The 17,541-nt window shown below is 48.0% G+C and overlaps 1 long non-coding RNA gene across 1 annotated transcript; it reads left to right on the forward strand.

The window, feature by feature from the left end:
• The first annotated feature begins 10,936 nt into the window (after positions 1-10,936).
• LOC134522899 (uncharacterized) lies at positions 10,937-15,602 on the forward strand. The gene is made up of 3 exons (XR_010073168.1): positions 10,937-11,139; positions 11,891-12,103; positions 13,249-15,602. It is a non-coding gene; the product is annotated as an uncharacterized LOC134522899 (long non-coding RNA).
• The last annotated feature ends 1,939 nt before the right edge of the window (positions 15,603-17,541 follow it).

Genomic DNA, 17,541 nt, shown 5'->3' on the forward strand with positions numbered 1-17,541 from the left:
TCTAAGGAGAAACATCAGCACGTTAAAGGCTTTGGGTATAGAAAACAAGGTCATGAAGGAGAATAGAAAAAAAAAAAATAAAAAAAATAGAGGCTTCCACCGCTACATCAGCATTTTCCTTCGGTGATTTTCCCCTACCTTGCCTATTGCTTGACACATCATTACCTGGTAATAGGTCTCTCAGCTCTGGGTGGGAACGGGAGTGGAAAGAGCTGCTGGGAACTTAAGGACCACAGCAAGCCGCGTGCTTAATAAAACCAGAGATGCATGTCTGGAAAAGGTAGAGCAGACATATAGAATTGCAAAAGAGGCCCTTGCTCGCACGATCTGGGGCTCAGCCCTGCAAAACTGTCGAATACCTCCTGCAACGAGTGGGAGTGAAAGGTGCTCACATGACGTTACGGGATCAGTCGCTCATTCATTACTTGACTCCTGGTTTTACTATTCTCCTTAATGGACTCCACTTCCTCCCTTTTCCCTCTATGTGTGCGTTAAAGGGATCGGACCTCCACATGTGCTGACTCTCAATTGAGAAACACCCCATATAATCACAGGGAACTTTATCTCATCTGCAGCCTGCGACACCTTCCCACAGAGGATGTGCTTTGTACTGTCCAGTCTGGATAAAAAAAAAAAAAATATATTGCAAAACACAACAAAAAAAGACAATCATTTTCCTTGTTTAGATTTCACTGGAGCTGCCAGAAAATCCAGCTGGTTGAAGCATACTAAATGTGTTTTGCAACTATTTGCCTTAAAGTTTTCTTTTGTAAAGACTTGTGAACATTTCTGTCGCCTTTTCACAAAAAACCAACAATACTTGAAGAGAATTTTTGCAGTTGTTTCTCTCTTTCTGAACCCGTTCTCAAGAAAGGAAAATTCAAAAGCTTAAAACAATTTATGGTTTATTTTCTCACGTAGACTTACATTTCAACTGAAGGTCAGGGCCTTTATAAAGGTTTGCATTCTATAGGTGAACAAGCTTTGAATGCCAACCTTCAACCGAGTATGAATGACTATTTTATCTGGGTCGTGATCTTCCAAGACACCAAACTCAGCTGAAAAATGGATTCATCTATCCTAACTTAGTTAGGTGATGTATTTGAGCTGGTAACCCTGGTCGATTTGGTAGCTCAAGGAGAGAAAGGGGCAACTCAAGAGACACACAGAGGAATCGCCCCCCTGAGCCACCTGCTTCTCTCCAGTGGCACTTGCAGGAGATGACACTGGCCAGGTGATGCTGAGCTGCCTACCACCAGAGAAGTGAAGCCTGTCGATCCCGTTAAACGTTCCCAGCACACAGACAACCCAATATTCAACAATTACAGAGCCTGCCTTGCTCTTCCTTTACATCAAGACAGAAATTAGCCACCTGAGTTTTCTTCATTGCTCTCCACAAAATCTGCTCACCCCCAAAAAATCTGAAGGCAAATTTCAAACCAGACAAGCCAGACTTTGGGAGTCACTCCCTGACCTCCCCCACGTTATCAGCCGCATGAGATGCCACCGTGGCCTAGTCTCGCCCGGCAGGCAGCCGCACCACCAGTTCAGATTGCTTGTTGCTCTGTTTCCAAGGAATAAATTGACCCTCTAGGCTATGCAGCGTGGCTGCGTGATGGCCAGTTAATTTTTATAACTGGCTCATATCTAGTCCTCTCCTCTCCAGCATGGGCTGACCCTCCAACAGCAGCAGAGCTGCACCTTCTCCCAGCAAAGCACCAAGCGCTGCCCACCTTCAGGCTTGCAGGGCTCCACGCTCTCCTCCTCAGCCAGGGTTACTATGGCTTCATAGAAAGCATTAATAATACAAACACTGAACCCACAAAATATGGGCATTCAAGCCCAACCGGTTTAATTTGGAAAAGCATCAAGAAGATCCAGGTTATCAGATTCTACTACATGTGGAGCACGGCAACGCCTATTGCACGAGCTGAGTGTTTCTAACCTGGCCCCAGTGGTTTCCAGGAAAGGTGGTGCTCCCTCCTCAGTTCCACCCCACCCAACAGTTTGTTTATAGTCTATGTATAAGGCAAAAGCTTACTTCAGATGTACGTTTTTAGAAGCCCCTTCACCTGTAAGAAGCTGTTTTGCCAAGAGCTTCGCATGATCAGAGGACTACGGAGTTGGGTAGAATTGGCAAGTCAAGGAGAGCACGTTTCTCTAAACAATGGCACAATGTGGGTTCCTTCCGCACAAGAAAGTAACGTAACTCGTCCAAACTTCCTCCCCAATGCCCGTCAAAATCACTCCCAAGTAATAACGCCATGCCCGGAGATGCTAACAGCTCTTTGAATTTCTACCATTTCAAACCCGATCCCCCTTTTGGGTGGCCCTCGTCACTCACATGTGCTTCAACTGCCAGCTGTTGGAGGCAAAGAGCTGGAACGCGGCCACCACCTAAAAACTTGCAGGTGACCTAACCTCCGCCTGTGCATCTGTGCGGTTCTGCAAAGAAGTGAATCAGAAATAATAACGGGAAATGAAACGTCTCAGCCCTACATGACTCAGTTTTCCGATCTGAGTTCACTTTCTTCTTCCTTTGTCCTTTAACAGTTTATAACACTTCACTGGGAAGAGGAAGGAGGGATTTGAAGAAGTGAGATTAAACGTATACATACGTATCTTCCATTATGGTCAACTTGGGGCATGACGGAGCTGAGAGACCCTGAAATCAGTCACAGGAGCCAAACCCCGCCGGCTGGGGCCACCCCCCAGCTCAGCCCCAGGTGCCATGGGCCAGTGTCCCAGCGATGACTGCTGCCACCACACCAGGCGCCTGGCTGGGCCCTGCCGCCGCTCAGGAACTTGGCTCCCAACTGGGTTCATTAGATGCGAATGGCTTTTGCGTTAGCAGATATCAGGCCTGCTCCTCCACCCCCCTCGCCCCACGTACCACCCCTGTCACTTCCGCAGCACAACCCTCCTTTCAAACCCCCAATTTGTCTGTTTAGTGTCTTCATAAAGGAGGTAGAAAATGAAAGAGCGAGGCTGGGGGAAGGGGACGGGATGACTAAATCAGTAACTGGTCTCTTTAATTTCTCTGCACCCCCCCCCCCCACCCGCCCCCATACATACCCCGGGGGACACAGGCTTCAAAGTGAGCTACAAATATTTACTAATTCTATTAACAGGATACAAATTGTTTTCAGGGGAGCATCAACCACACAAACTGGTGTCGCAGCCCCCCCCCCCGCCCCGGCTCACACCCCCCCCGGCCCCGGCGCAGCCACATGCACTATATAGGCAACTATTCCTTCCCGCCCCCCCCCAATTTTTCCTAAGTTCAAGATGAGTTGAAGGGTCAAAAAGGCAAAGGGTGTTTCAGAAGTTTAGCAGACAGCATTTGGTAAGGGGAAGGCAGCGGGAGGGGGCGGGGGGGAGAGAAGAGAGAAGGAATCTGGCATGCATTAGGCTGAACAGTTCCAAACATCCATCCTCCACAGACTTGTTACTTTCTTTCTTTCTCACAGGATTTTTTTTTTTTTTTGGTAATTTGTGGTTTATTTAAGTTTTTGGGTTTTTTTCATATCAGCCAACAACTGTATTTTAATCTCCTTCCCCCACCCTCCTCTGCTGCCTGCTCGCCTCCAAAAAGCACACGCTCACTTGCGATACTCAGACCGAAGCGCTCAGACATATCCTACGTGCTTCGCCCAAAGAGCTGCCGCGAGGACTTTGCAATAGTTGCTGGAAACTTGAATAAAACGCTCCATCGTGGAGCTCGATGCAGCGAGATGCTCCACTGCCGCCAGGACGCGGCCGAGGAGGAACAGTGCTCGCTGGTGTCCCAACGTGTGTCCCACTGCCCAGACGCAAGAGTAACGGTGAGCTTTCTAGCGAGGAGAAGGAGGTCTTAGTCAAAGGCTACAGTTGCTGCTGTATAGTTCAATGGAGTATAATTAGAGTTAATACCAGCTAAGCCTTTGGCTCCACAAAGTCTTCCAGGATGTAATTTTCCACAGGACTTAAATGTTGACCCATATCTCATTATGTTTTATGAGCCCAAAATAAGAACAGTACAGGCTACGTATTTAAAAGAAATAATACTTCCCAAATGTCCAGCTCCTTAAAGCAAATCCATCTGGCTGACTGGACAGATGACCAGAGCCCTCACAAATACATCAAGATGACATCAGTTGGGACCGTGGCATAAAGTGGGCCAGATCTGACCTCCGGACACCACCTCCTCATCCTGGAGGAGAGTGGAAAACTCAGCCAGGCATCAACAGCATCGGGAATGACTCGTAGCAGATGTGTCCCTTTGCTGTCACCAGACTGTCAGGTGTGACCCAAAGAAGATTGTTCTCTTCACATCGAAGTGATGTCATGGGGAGGAGAAGGCTGTGCACCACTTTATTTGTTAACCTTTTCTGGCATGCCAAATATTTTCACTTTTGTTCTGGGTCAAGGAGTACTAAAGATGGAGTAGAGTGTTCAGCAGATTGTGGAGGAGCTGTTGAAGAGGACCTGCCTTCTGCCAACCAGATGTGAGAGCCGAAAAGTCGTGGTACGTGGCAATTAAAAGAGAGCGAACAACCTGACCAAAGACCCCCTCAATCTTAACTACAAATCTTGTTTCTTTGCCTCTCATAGGAGATGACCCCACCAGTCCTCCAAAATTTTTTCCACCAACAGGAAACAAGTAGATAAAACCCTATATTTTAGGGGGAATCTCCTCCCTTCAGAAACAAACAAACACACACACACACCCAAGCCCACACAACAAAAACCAACCCAAACCCAACTGCCCCAGCTTTTGGGGGCGAGATGGAGGGCATATGAACACACGAGCAGAAAGTAGAGAGGCCAAGCTAAGGAAAGGGAGAGCGCTGCGCCCTGTTGCATGCCACCCAACCTCAGGTGGTTCTCTCAGGCGCACGTATTAGAAGTCACGTTGCCGCTGTCTTATCAGTGAAAGAAATAGGTACCTCCAGAGGGCAATTTAAATCTCAGGTGGATTAAAGTGCCCTTTGGCACTAAGCAGTTCAATAGTGCCTGAAATTAGCCAGGATGAATCTGGGCCTTAATCAGCAAATGGACTTTTCATTCCGTGAAAAGTGTCAAGATTGCAAATTATTTTTCATTTCGAATGAGGACCAAAAAAACCCCACCAACATTTCATTTTCCCCATGATTTATTTTTAAATTCATTTGAGTTAATCAAAATATATATTTCCAGTCCCTTCAAAACATTCCCATTTAATTTTACACATCTTTAATTTGTCTAAATATAAACTGCATTTTAAAAATTAAAATTTTTCCCCCCCAAGGAGAACGAGTAAACTCCTTTGGTTTGCAACTACTAAAGTAAGACCTCTGACATTATTTCTCTCATGTTATTTAAAACAAGAATTCCTGAAAAACTGTCCATTTGCACATAGAAAAATAATCAGCTTTCATCAAAGTGATGACGTTTTCTTCGAAGAAACCGGGAGAGTGGCGTTTTATGAACCGCTTAGGGATGGCATGACTTAACCACCTTGTAGAGGAGGATAAGTCAAGGGATGGGCAGGGCTTTGGCGAGGGACCATTTATCCCAGTCCAGGATCCGGAGAAGCTGAACACCGTTTGCTTTTCCTAGGAGCAAATAGCAAGGTACCCATCTTCCTCCTAATAAGTGCTATCATGTTTGACTATTGCTTGAATAACGCGGCTCCGTTCGGAATATCAATCTACAGCAAGAGTCTTCGAATACACAGTTCAAGAGGGAAGGAAAGAGGAGACGGGGCGGCGGGGGGGGGGGAATAATCCACCATCAAATTAGTTCTCTGATAGTTTTCAAATGTTCAAAATGTCAATCTCCTGGCAACACCTGCACGTGGCACATAGACCTTGGCGTTCTGGAGTCCCTGCAGCATCTTTTCAAGTAATCTACGGGAGAATAGAAGGATGTGGCCTTGGAAAAAACCCTCTAAGTGCATAAACAGCTGTGGCCACATTTCCTACGTCTGACATCTCAAGGTTGCTGCAAGAGGGGAGAATGAGGACAAACAAGGCTCTATAACAGGCTCTCTGAAGAAAAGTATTTCCCATGTGTTAGTTATTCGTTAAAGAGTTCAGCAACTGAATTTGTGGAAAGATTTTAGCTGCTTTCTGGTAGTTGCTTTTTTGCAATAGGAGCGGTGTAGAGGATTTCTGCGCCGCCTGTCCGCAAGTACCTGTGGATATCTGAGTACACGCTTTGTGGATGTTCGACTAGATAAAGTTATAGATGTGGTAAGATACAGTCAAACAAACATCCTTACTCATACGAGTGGACTTACAAGGATGATGAGCATTACCCAAAGTAACCACATCAGTCGAAATCATTACTAAGCACGGGCATTATGCTAAACGAAGATAAACCTGAGGATAAACTACAGCATTTTCGGTTACTGTCATGGCTACACCACGTCTAACACTTGGTATCACACCAGTATGACCGAGGTGGCAAATAATTTCCAAACTGGGAACGAAACAGTCCTCCTCCTGGGCAGACCTGACGATGCAGAGCTCACCTATGAAACGGAGCAAGGAATCCAAGTGGCTGGTGTAGCCATTAGTGCTTTCTGGTTAGCTCATCACAACGCAGAGAGACCTGCACGGCAATCTAAGAAGGGATGTCTGTACAACGCATACTCAAACTGAACAAAGTCTGCACGAGGGGCTGGGGGACTCATCCAAGACCAGGAGTGGTCTCCAAAACAAAAGCCGTAAGGCCGAGCAGAACACCCTCGGTCCGGAGGGTGTTCCTCCGCGCCTGGCTGGGGGGCGGGAAATGAGAACCATCTATCCACACAGCTAACATCCACAGGCACCGAGACCTCCACCCTCTCCCCGCCGCGGCCGTGGCCTCGGTCAGTCCCCAGGCAACAGAGGAGAATGGTGAAAACATCAGATGACACCGACCTGCGAGGAGCTGCTGCAGCAGCCGGCGGTTGCTGCAGCAAAGCCTCAGCCCCTCTGGCAGGCTGGAGGGACGGACAGTGGCACAGGGGCAGGCACGGCACCAGAAACTGTGCCTTCAGCTGACACAGCAGCAGTCTGCCTGCCAAAGGATGAGCTCGGACTGATGGCGTACCAGTGAAATTGCTCTTAAAATTCATCTTCCTACACTCTATAGAAAATCCAAGCCCTGCTTTGCCCCTAGTCTGCTGTTTGACTCCTCGCGCCATCAGACCCAGAGATAGCGCTGAATCTCGGGTGCGTCCCATAAGCGCAAACGCAAATAAGCCATTTAAGAGAGGCAACTTTGAACAGTGTTTGCCGAGCACTTCATCAGGGAGCAGAAGAGCTGCCGGGGCTGCGGCAGGTGAAGCCAGCTGTTGTGGAAAATGAGCAGAGAGCAAGAGGCTGAGTCTCCATCTATTCCCCTTGCTGAGCTCAACTCTCCGTAATCCTTAAAAAGGGAGGAAACAAAACAAAACAAAGCCCCTCTGCATCAGCCTGTTTTGGCCATACATCCTCCCTACTGCAATGGCACTCCGACCATCACAGCAACCCAATGAAGTGTTGCTGTAATTAAGGTTTAATGGAGCTGCAAGACTGTGTCATAGCAAAGAGCCTTATAACAGAGGTGGAATGCAATTTACTACCCACCAGGTATAGAGCAATAAATCTGCAATATTTATTGGCAAGAGAGAGAAATGTGATCCAGAATTCCATATGCTGGGTTGGGGGAGGAGATGAACATCACTTCCAAAGGGGGAAAACTTCCTCGGCCGCTCTTACCCCTCTTACTGCTGTGTCCTGGAAGAGGGATAGTATTTATGTGCTGGTAGCCACTCCCAAGGACCCCACAGCACCTTCCGAGCCGCTCGCAGAGAGCTCCAGGGAAGGCTGGCTGCTCCCAGGGCAGGAGTGGCAGCTGGTACCCCGTTGGCTGAGGAGGGGAGGGGGTACCGTAGCTAGCACATCTGGCCAACCCTGCATTCTTGCAATATGAGCCCCAGGATAATGCGAACACAAAACCTTGGGGCCAGCGCTACAGCTGGTGTAAGCTAGCCAAGGCATACTGATTTGCACCCACCGAGTGGCTGGCCTCAGGGTTTTCTTTTTCTGCCCCCCCCACCCCCAACCCCTGGCCCCGGCTACCTCTTTCACTTGAAGCTTGCGGGCAGGCAGTAAACTGCATGTTATTCCATTTATTGCCCTCAGAAGGGGAAAAGGCTGAGCAGACCACGGAGCTGAGCCTGCTGTTCCCGAGGAATAGAGGCATTCCTAGGCCTGCTGCTCCAGGCCATTACACTATCCCTTCTGCTGTTAAGACAGACTCCAGGGAAGCATCTGCTGCCCTTCCAGCGCACTGGCAAATTTGGGTCCAAAACCCCCAAAAACCAACAAAATGCCCCAAATAAACCACGCTTCAGTGGCATATTGAGCGCAGTGACACGATGGAAGTAGTGGCGAGAGGATGCCACCGACCAGCCCTTAAGGCACAGAGATACAGATGCAGTAACTGGAGAAGATCCGCATTTCTGAAAGGTCTTAAACGGCACAAACGCACCATCAGAAAGCACGTGTGCACACGCACAGGAGACATGCATCCAGCACATGCAATTCACGTCTTTCTCTATTGATTTTTAAGCTTAAAAATTGAGATGAGATACACGTGTGGGAATAGGGCACACCATATTTTTCACCGTCCTGAGGCGGACGGCCAAATGTCAACGTCTGTGAAGTACAACCATTAGATAAAAGCAAAATGCAGAACTGCTGCCAGGTGGCAAAAACAACCAGAGAAAAGCCAGAGTGCCCCAGCCCTGGAAGGTGCTGAGTACCTGGGCTGGAGACTGTGGGAATGACAAACGGCTCGTCCCTCCCAGGGGACTGGATTAGTTGTTTCCTATGTGTCCAATAGACATTTTCTCTTCGAGCAAAACAACTAGCAGGTGGCTAGTCCTGCCTTCCGAACGGGCTGTGGCAGATGCAGGGCTGTGCTGAAGGGAAGCTAGGGTTTCACATCCTTTAATTCCCTGCTAGCTAACTGGGTTGTCGGAGGGTCACCGAGATTTGTTTGTGTGCATGTGCGAGCGTCGGAGACCAAGCAACGAACAAGAGGGAGTTTTCCAGTAAGATTAATCCTCTACCAGACCTGGCTCTGGCCCAAGAGTGACTCTCGGAAATGCTGGCATAAATCTACAATTAATGCTGTTTTCTTCAATGGAGCTGCTTGGGAAGTAACTGACAGCAATGTTTGGCCCCCTTGGTGCTGATCCCATGGCTTATGCTCTCATTTTCCCCTCTCTGAATGAATTTCCCACATGAATTTCTTCCTCCTCTCCACAGTTCAAGTATTTAGGGCCACAGAACTACATCACTCTATAGGAGCAATTTCCACTGAAGACCTCAGACAAGATGCATTGGCAGCGACACAACTTGTACCTAGTACCGTCTGTCGTAACTTCGTGGTGATGTTAGTGCCCTGGCTCCTTCCAGCCCGGAGGAGGCCGAGGTGACAGGGACACAGGGCCCTTCACGTGGGTTCAGCATTTCAGCACGAGTGGCGTTGCAGACTCCGGCAGCATTTCAAGATAGCGTCTGAGTTCACTGTAGACGTGCCAGGATGATAACCTTGGCCATATCTGCCGAGGCAAAGGTTTCAAAGGCTCCTCATGGGTCTGACTTCCAAGTTGAAAAAGTCCATCATTTATTGACTTAGGGAATGAGGTTGTTACCAGCTGGGAGTGCACTCCAGAGGTTAAACCCTCCAAGGAACCCTAAGAAACCGTACATCTACCCAGAATGCAGGTTCCTGTCCTAAAAGTTGTGTTAGCAGGCGGCTTTTTAGTTCATCACTTGGCCTGCCAGCATGCCTCTGTGATGGTGGCAGCAGCAAAACCCAGCAGCTTTCATCGTCTGTTTCTTGAACAAGGCAGAGCAAGCATTTCCCCCCAGTTTGTGTGTCTAAAGGCCTCTCGTGGCACTAGTGAACGCAAGCACCACACACATGGGACAGGGATAGCCTCTGGGTCATATCGACAGGGCTCAGAGGGCAAAAGGAGGGGTTTTTTTCCATCCTTAGGTTTAGACTGTAATTCTAGGACAGTGCCAGGTCCCATCTGGATGCCCCGGTGTGCACCTCTAGCTGCTGTTGGCTGAGCTACATAGTTTTGGGAAGCCAGGGTTGCCTGGGAAGGCTGAAGCCTTGTTTCCTTGGTGCACAGGAAAGGAAAATACATGGAAGGTAAGACCTACCATTTCTATAACACATTCTTTGCAAAAATCTCTTTGGTTGCCCCAAGCTTTTCACAGTGACCAGAGCTCAGGTCACACTAAGGTGAGGGAGCACTCAGGGACCCCTCCTCAGCTCTCCGAGCACTACAGTGAACCCCCAAGACATGGGGTTTTGCTTTGGCCGGTTACGCTCCGCTTGGCTTCCTCCACATACAGTGCAAAGTGCCAGATGCCTCCTATGACTTCTTCCAGTAGCTAAGACCCTTTTTGGAGATGGCAAAAGACACAAAGAGGCTGATTCGGGGTTGTCCACAGCCTCTTCCCACGACTGCTCTGAACTCTCACACTGTACCATCCTCCCTACCCTTCCCTTTCTGCCAGGGGCCGAGGGCTCGTTACCTTCACAACAGCCATTTTCAGCCTTCAAGCCCTTACGACTTCAAGGCTAATACCAGGCTGCCCGTATCGGTCAGCTCAAAACCTCCATTTCGTTGGTCTAGATCATCTCCAGGGCTGTTCTCCTCCAAGTCAAACCTTCTCCATCCCCTGGAGCTCCCACACCAGGGCCTGGCTGTACAGCACTGAGGGCTAATCATCCTGAAATGAGCCATTTCTGCTCTGAGAAAAGCTCTGTCTCCGGCTGAGGGCAGAGACCGTTCCTCCATCCTGAAGGCACTCTGAAGCGCTCCGCGTGCTGCCTAAACACAGCAAAGATTTTGTTATTGGGTTTGGGTTCCCCCCCGCCCCCTCCCTCCTTCTCACTGCCTACAGAGCCAAAGGGCCTGTTTGTTTTCCTGTTACTTATCAGAAAGGTTTATTTGCGATTGCTTGAGAGGCGGGGGGAAAAACCCTCTGTAGCCACAGGCAGACAAGCTCAGCGCTCAGGAACATAATGGCTGGAGCCCGCGGACCCATATGCTCGCCATCCTGCGAGGTGGAAGGCCAGCTCTGATCACATCCAGCTGCTCAGGATACGACTGATCAGGTATGGCTGGATGTCAAAAAAAAAAACGGGGTCGGGTTGACTGGGGGTTGTGGCAGGGAGGGGAGCTATTTAAAGCGTGTTGCAGAACTGGGAATTTTCCTGTTTGGCGATGTCAGGGCTGCAAATACAGACACATATACAGCCCCCCTGAAGGGAAGGAGGAGGAGGAGGAGGTTATACTTTCCCTGTCAGCTGCTATAGCATCCTCCGAGCTTCATGAGAGAAAGGACTAAGCTTTCATACTGCGCTGAATAATTCCTGCATTTTTAGGTTCCTATTTCCTCCTCCCCGATGAATTAAGACCTAGGAATTCAGCTTGTTTGTTGTTGCTTTTGTTACTGAATATCCATGAAAAGCTCAATGTCCCTGGGAACTAATTAGGTATTAACCCTGCATTATTGCTGCATATCAGCCATGGAGACATGCCATTTGGATAAATCTCCTTGAAATATGGAAATATTGAAGGATCAGGTGGAATGGCTAAAAAACTAAGTTAAAAAATAAGAAGATTTCTCATACAGAGAAGGAAAGGAGGAAATACTTCAAGCAAAAGCAACTACATAGTATTCTTGTCTACAATTTCTATCATATTCTAAACAAAACTACCAGGTAGGAACAAATCTGTTTGTAGAGGAATACGGTCTCAGCTACCACTAGGAATTGTGTCTGGAAGAGATGTGGGAGAGGACGGGAGCTATAACGGGGTCCTATTCTAGCCTAACTCCAATGTCTTCACTTGTTTTCTGCTTAGCACTTCACTGCACCCCCAATGTTTTTGGGCAAGACACTTTTGGAAGACCACCTCAACCAGACCATATCTTCAAAGACCCGGACCTCCAGTGACGTTAGGCAATAATTTTGTATTTTGGAATATCTTCTTACTTCTATGCATTGCAACCTTTCACAGCACACTATCGCCTGACACAGAAGCACAGACCACTAATGGCATCATATAAATAAGTGCGTACATATCTATATTTTATTACTCAAGCCATTTCAGGAATTTGCAGAGAATTAACTCTGAACACTTATTCATCTATTTTCCCCTCAAAAATCTTCCCATTTGACTTAAAACCTCTATTTGTGGTCCAAGCGGCCGCACACTTAATCAGACTGAACAGAGCCACGCAGCAGCTTTGAAAAGGCCTTAAAATACCTGAAGACTCTAAACCCAAGCCATCAGAAATAGGATGGCTCTCATCCAGCCTCCCCTTGCCACAACAAACTGCGTGTCCCTCTCCTATGTCTTAGGAGAGCGAGCGGAGATCCTGACCCCTCCAGCGACAGGGGATACAGCACCCTCAAAACTCAATGTTTCCACAACACTGTGGCAGCCTAGACAAACACTGACTCAGAGCAACACACCGCTGAACCAAAATATTTTGATTTGATAAAACAAACTCAACAACTGTTTAGACTTTGGGTGACCAGACTCACAATGGAGGTTTCCTTTTCAACTTCCCTATTTATTCTCACCTCTGCCATTGTGCAGCTAGGCGACCACAGCCAAATCTATTCCCTCCTTGCCATGAATCCCCTCCTCGGCTATTCAGATGGCCAGTTCCCCTGGATTGTCTCCCACTGCACGCTTGCATGGAGCCAACACAGCAGGACTCTAGACTTCTTCAGGAAACCCTACGCACGGCTATAATGAAAAAAATCATTATTACAGTTCTTTGCTTTCAAGTTGTTGTACAAGCACTTCCCACAAAGCCAGTAGAGAAGCAAGAAGTCTCATTTCAAGTATTAACGGGTTTACAGAATTCAGTGGTCCTCCCCAAACCACCCTCGTCTCCCTATTACAATAAAATAACCCTGCCTCTGATCGCAGCTACACCCAGCTTCCAACTCCCCTTGCACAAAACAGACTCGTGAGTGCTCACGGTGGGAGGTCTATTCTCACATCAAATTAAAACCAGACAGAATCAATTAAAGCAAAAAGGATGGGGTCCGCTGAGATGACAAAAGCATTTGGGGCAAAGTCTCACAGCTGAATGCAGGAGAGATGCCATTGCCCAGGCTTTCGTGATCCTCCATGGAAGCTGGGATCCAACAACATCTCTCCAGAGGACTCGAGACTGCCAGTCCTAATTTTTTTTTTTTTTTTAGCGGTTTCATGGTGATGAACAGCAAGGAAGACTGAAGTCAGAGAACGATCGAAGAGGATATGAACATAGGAAATTACCAGAGGAGGGACTTTTAGTAACTGGGAGAGAGATGAATAATGGCCATGCTTCTCTCCGTTACCCAGAGATGACTAATTACTGTGGGGGCTCTGAGATAAGAAAACCAAACCCAGGTTTTGTACATTGGCAAAACCCCCCCAGAGGAACATTTAATTCCTCCTTCTTAAGGGCTCATTCCCTACCTTATACCCCTCTGCAACCTCAGGATCTATTCTATGTATTTACACGTATTCCTACAGCCTCTCGGAAACGCCGACTGTGCCCATTCCTACCTTTGCCCTGTGGCAACCCAAGGCCATTCCCCCGTGCCTGCCTGCAGCCAGCCCTGTTTGCCGCAGGGAATGGCAGAGCGCCGCAGCCCATACCCTCAGGAACAGATGTTGGCTTTGTAACTTTAACCCCCCTTCAAGCCATCCCCCTCCCTCCCTCCTCATCCGGCACCTTCAGCCTACTTGCCATCCAATTTGTTACCTACAAGGAAGGTCAGGGTCCCGCTGGGTGCCGTACATCTCCTCTCAGCTTGGGGCACTTAGTTTCACATTTTTTCTCCCACTAAACAAGATGTTGGAGCACAGAAAGAACAAGGCAAAGAAACTGGCTTGAGAGGAGGACCAACACAGGCCCTGTCTCGTGGGGGAGGATTTGTCCTTGCTTCCCCCCCCCAGTACATTCTCCAATGTCCTGGTAACAGGCACAGATTTCCAGGAGAGCAAATGCCTCTGCAAGCTCCTGAGATATTCAGTTTCCAGTGGGAGCAGCATTAGCTCTTATGAGTTTGACATGCTGGGCTGATTTGTGGTGTGAACACACTCTAATTAGTCATTTAACTTAAGAACTAAGACTCCCAAGAGAAGATTTCAGAGGGGAATTCAGAGCTCTTCAGACTGAAATTATCAACTGCCTAATGCAATTGTTCTGCATCTTCTTTTCATGATCTCTTCCCATCTCCCTCTCTCTGACTATCTATTAAAAACAGGTGGAATGAATATTTCCACATCTTTGCCAAACCATGGCTTGTGTAGCCTCCCCTGAAGGCACTTGCGTAAATTCACATCCGGATTTGGGCTGGGGAAAGGAAAATCTGTTCAAGAGCATGGAGCTGGTCCGCAGCAAGTGCTGCTTCACATCTGCCCGATACAATGGAAGGAACCGGTGAAACTGGTTGAAAATTCCAAGCCTCCAGCATGCAAAGGGATTCTTGGAGATGGATGCTCTGAACACTAGACTTGACCCGGACTGCGCTTTAAGTTTGAATCCTGATCTAAGCATCAAACCTAAGCCTGCATCTTAAAATGATCCTAGTTTTAGTTGAACATCCCCACTGCCCCGAGATTATTTGAAAGTTCCTGTAAACAACCACGACGGAGTGCCAGTCTTTGCTACTCTCCCAATGTACATCCCAGAGACTGGATGCCTTGGGTCTATGGTATTCCCAGCTCCAGTACAGCCATGCTGAGTAACCTTAGCACAGTAGTTTCCCCAGCTTGTGCTCCTCCTAATAGAAGAGACAAGCAAGTGACTTTGTGCATGGTTTGGAAAGTTCCCAGCTGGTTTAGCAAGGCTCTATTAAGGGATTTAATCCCCTGAAAAGATGCAGGCTGTGCAATATTTGGCTTCACATCGGATTATTGTCCAACTTGCTGGCTGTAAAATAAAACTTACTCCTACGCAGGTTAGCCTGCTGGAGAAAGCACTGGCCTGGGATTTGGGAAACTTGCAGCAGGATTCAGATCACCTCATCAGGTACCTCAATCATGACGCTGTTCAAGCACCCAGAGCATTTAGTCTCAAATCTTGCCTAATGCAGAAGGGGCTCAAAGTCTCACCAACACATATTTCGGGCTGCAATACTCTCCCCCGTACCTGTGCAGAAGCTCCTCAGGTAGCTGAGCTACAGACACCATCCCACGTTCTGCCACAGTCCAGATCCAGAGAGCCATCCACAGTTCCCTTGGCCAAACCTGCTGAAACACTTTCAACTGGGTTCCCAGCTCAACACAGAGGACACCAGGATGCCCCTGGAGGGACCAGCTCCCAGTTAACTTCACAAAGTGCCTGGGCACCCCTGTATCATGCCCTTGGGTCAAGCATCTACTTCAGGCATCACAATGCCTAAGCCAGGTATACAAAGTAGGTATTATGGTATGTGGGCCTGGATTGCCAATCCTGAAGCTGCTCCAGCTAGAGGATTTGGACAAGTTGCTTCACCTCTCAGTGCCGCAGTTTCCTTATCTCTAAGACGGTAAGACTGATAAACATTCAAAGCACACCGCAAGATGAGATACCAATTAGTTCTAGGTGTTTGTGAATAAAATACGCTTTGCTTGCAACACTGAAAGTCTCAATACACGGGCACTAAATAAAACTGAAGGCCTGTCAGATACTGAATAATTTGGCTGAACTGTATGCTGGTATTTGAAGGTAAAACCAAGCAGAAGTCTTAGTCACTACTTGATTCTACAAAATTCGGAATTCTTGTTTCCAGTAAGTGATAGCCCTTTTACCCCCATACTCCCCAGCCAAGAGAATGTACCTAGCACAAAAAACCCCCATTAAAATCTTTTTGATGGTCCCACAAATGAAGTATGAAAATCCTGCCACGGGGTCAGCTCTCTCTGTCTTCTCAGCCCAGCTCTGCAGCCAGCCAACATCACACGCGCTTCTGTGTGATGCCAACACAGATCTGATCTGAGGACGAAACTTTCATTACTCCTTGCACTGTGCACAGACACAGAGTTTGACTGGTCTAATAAGCTCCAGGTACCTCTGCTTGGCCGGTCACAGCTGCACAAAAGACAAAGGAGGGATCTGACTGGTTCTACATACCACTCTCGGTATACTTTCCCCATCCTACTGAACAACAGAATCACAAGATCTCCTTCCCAGGTCCTCTGCTAGATGAGAATGCTGCAAGTCCAGTGACCTGAAAAGATCTCAATTTCCTCCACAAACCTTTCTAACCATAGTAAAAGCGATTATTTTACAGGTGAGGAGACAGATCTCCAGTTCCTTCTTCAGCAGAACCACTGCTAGAGGAGGTCTTGCAGCGATGTAAAGTCTTTTTTTTTTTTTTTTTTTTTAAATAGAGACTGCCAGACAAATCCTCAAGCTCTCTGGTTTCCCAACACACATGTGAAACCTCATGTCACATCAGCATCTCTCGGAACTCTAAGCTGTAATCAAAGACTCTTCAGAGTGCAGTAAGCCAGCAGGTTCACCTCATCTCACTAGGTTATCTGTTCTTCCTGTTCAGTATAGTGCCTATAGTAGTTTAACGGACTCTTTTTAGAGTTCAGTGTTCTCCATGGGCATAGCATTGAATTTAAGGGGAATGAATAGTATCCACTTGCAAAAAGAAATTAAATCCTTGTGTGTCCTTTGAAACAGTCTAATGTCCTATTAATAATATATTTTATTCTGAGCCCTGGGTTCCCCAACATTGCAAGGGGCTACTAATACCAATTCACACAAGCACAGAACACTTTGTTTAGCTCCTCTCGCATCATAGATCTGGCCACCAGAAAGCTGCTGTGTTTGGTGAAAAGAATTCCAGCTGATATGGGGATCAAATGAATCTCTAGACTGAAAAAGAGAAAGTTTTGCCTCAAACTAACATTTCGAGCAAGAATTCCTGTTCTAGAAATACCTAAACTCAGAATTAGGCTGCAGGAAGTTTGCCAGTGAGGAATCCCACCCGTCATCGATAACAATAGTCCAGGGCTTTCTCCTCCAAAGATTCATATAACATTCAGAAGATGATCCAATATATGAAGATGACCCATATCACATTCAGAAGATGATCCCATATATCCAAGTGAGATATGTCTCACTGGACAAGAAGGGTCTTCACAAGGCTACAACCACCCTCTCAGCAGCAAACGATGGAAGGAAAGGGTTAGTATGACGCCCACCAGCACTGGCAGAGGCTCTTTATACCCCCGTAGAGATCAGTCACTCCCCTGTCCACGCACGCCGGCAAATACCGACCTTGGTTTGCAGAAGGGCCTCAGGTGGTTTCGCACGAGCAGGAGAGGGAGGAAGCCACAGCTCTGCCCGAGCCCCCGACCCCGAGCCACCCCCCGCAGGAAGCCCAGCCCCGCGCCGCCGGCCACCCAGGACCATGGACAGCAGTCCCACCGCCCGGCCCGCCAGGCGCCCGGCCGCCCCTCCGCGGGGCTCTCACTGAAGCCCACGACAGATCCCAGCAAGAGGCTTG

Source organism: Chroicocephalus ridibundus, chromosome 13 (genome assembly GCF_963924245.1).
Source record: "Chroicocephalus ridibundus chromosome 13, bChrRid1.1, whole genome shotgun sequence".
Lineage (NCBI taxonomy): Eukaryota > Metazoa > Chordata > Aves > Charadriiformes > Laridae > Chroicocephalus > Chroicocephalus ridibundus.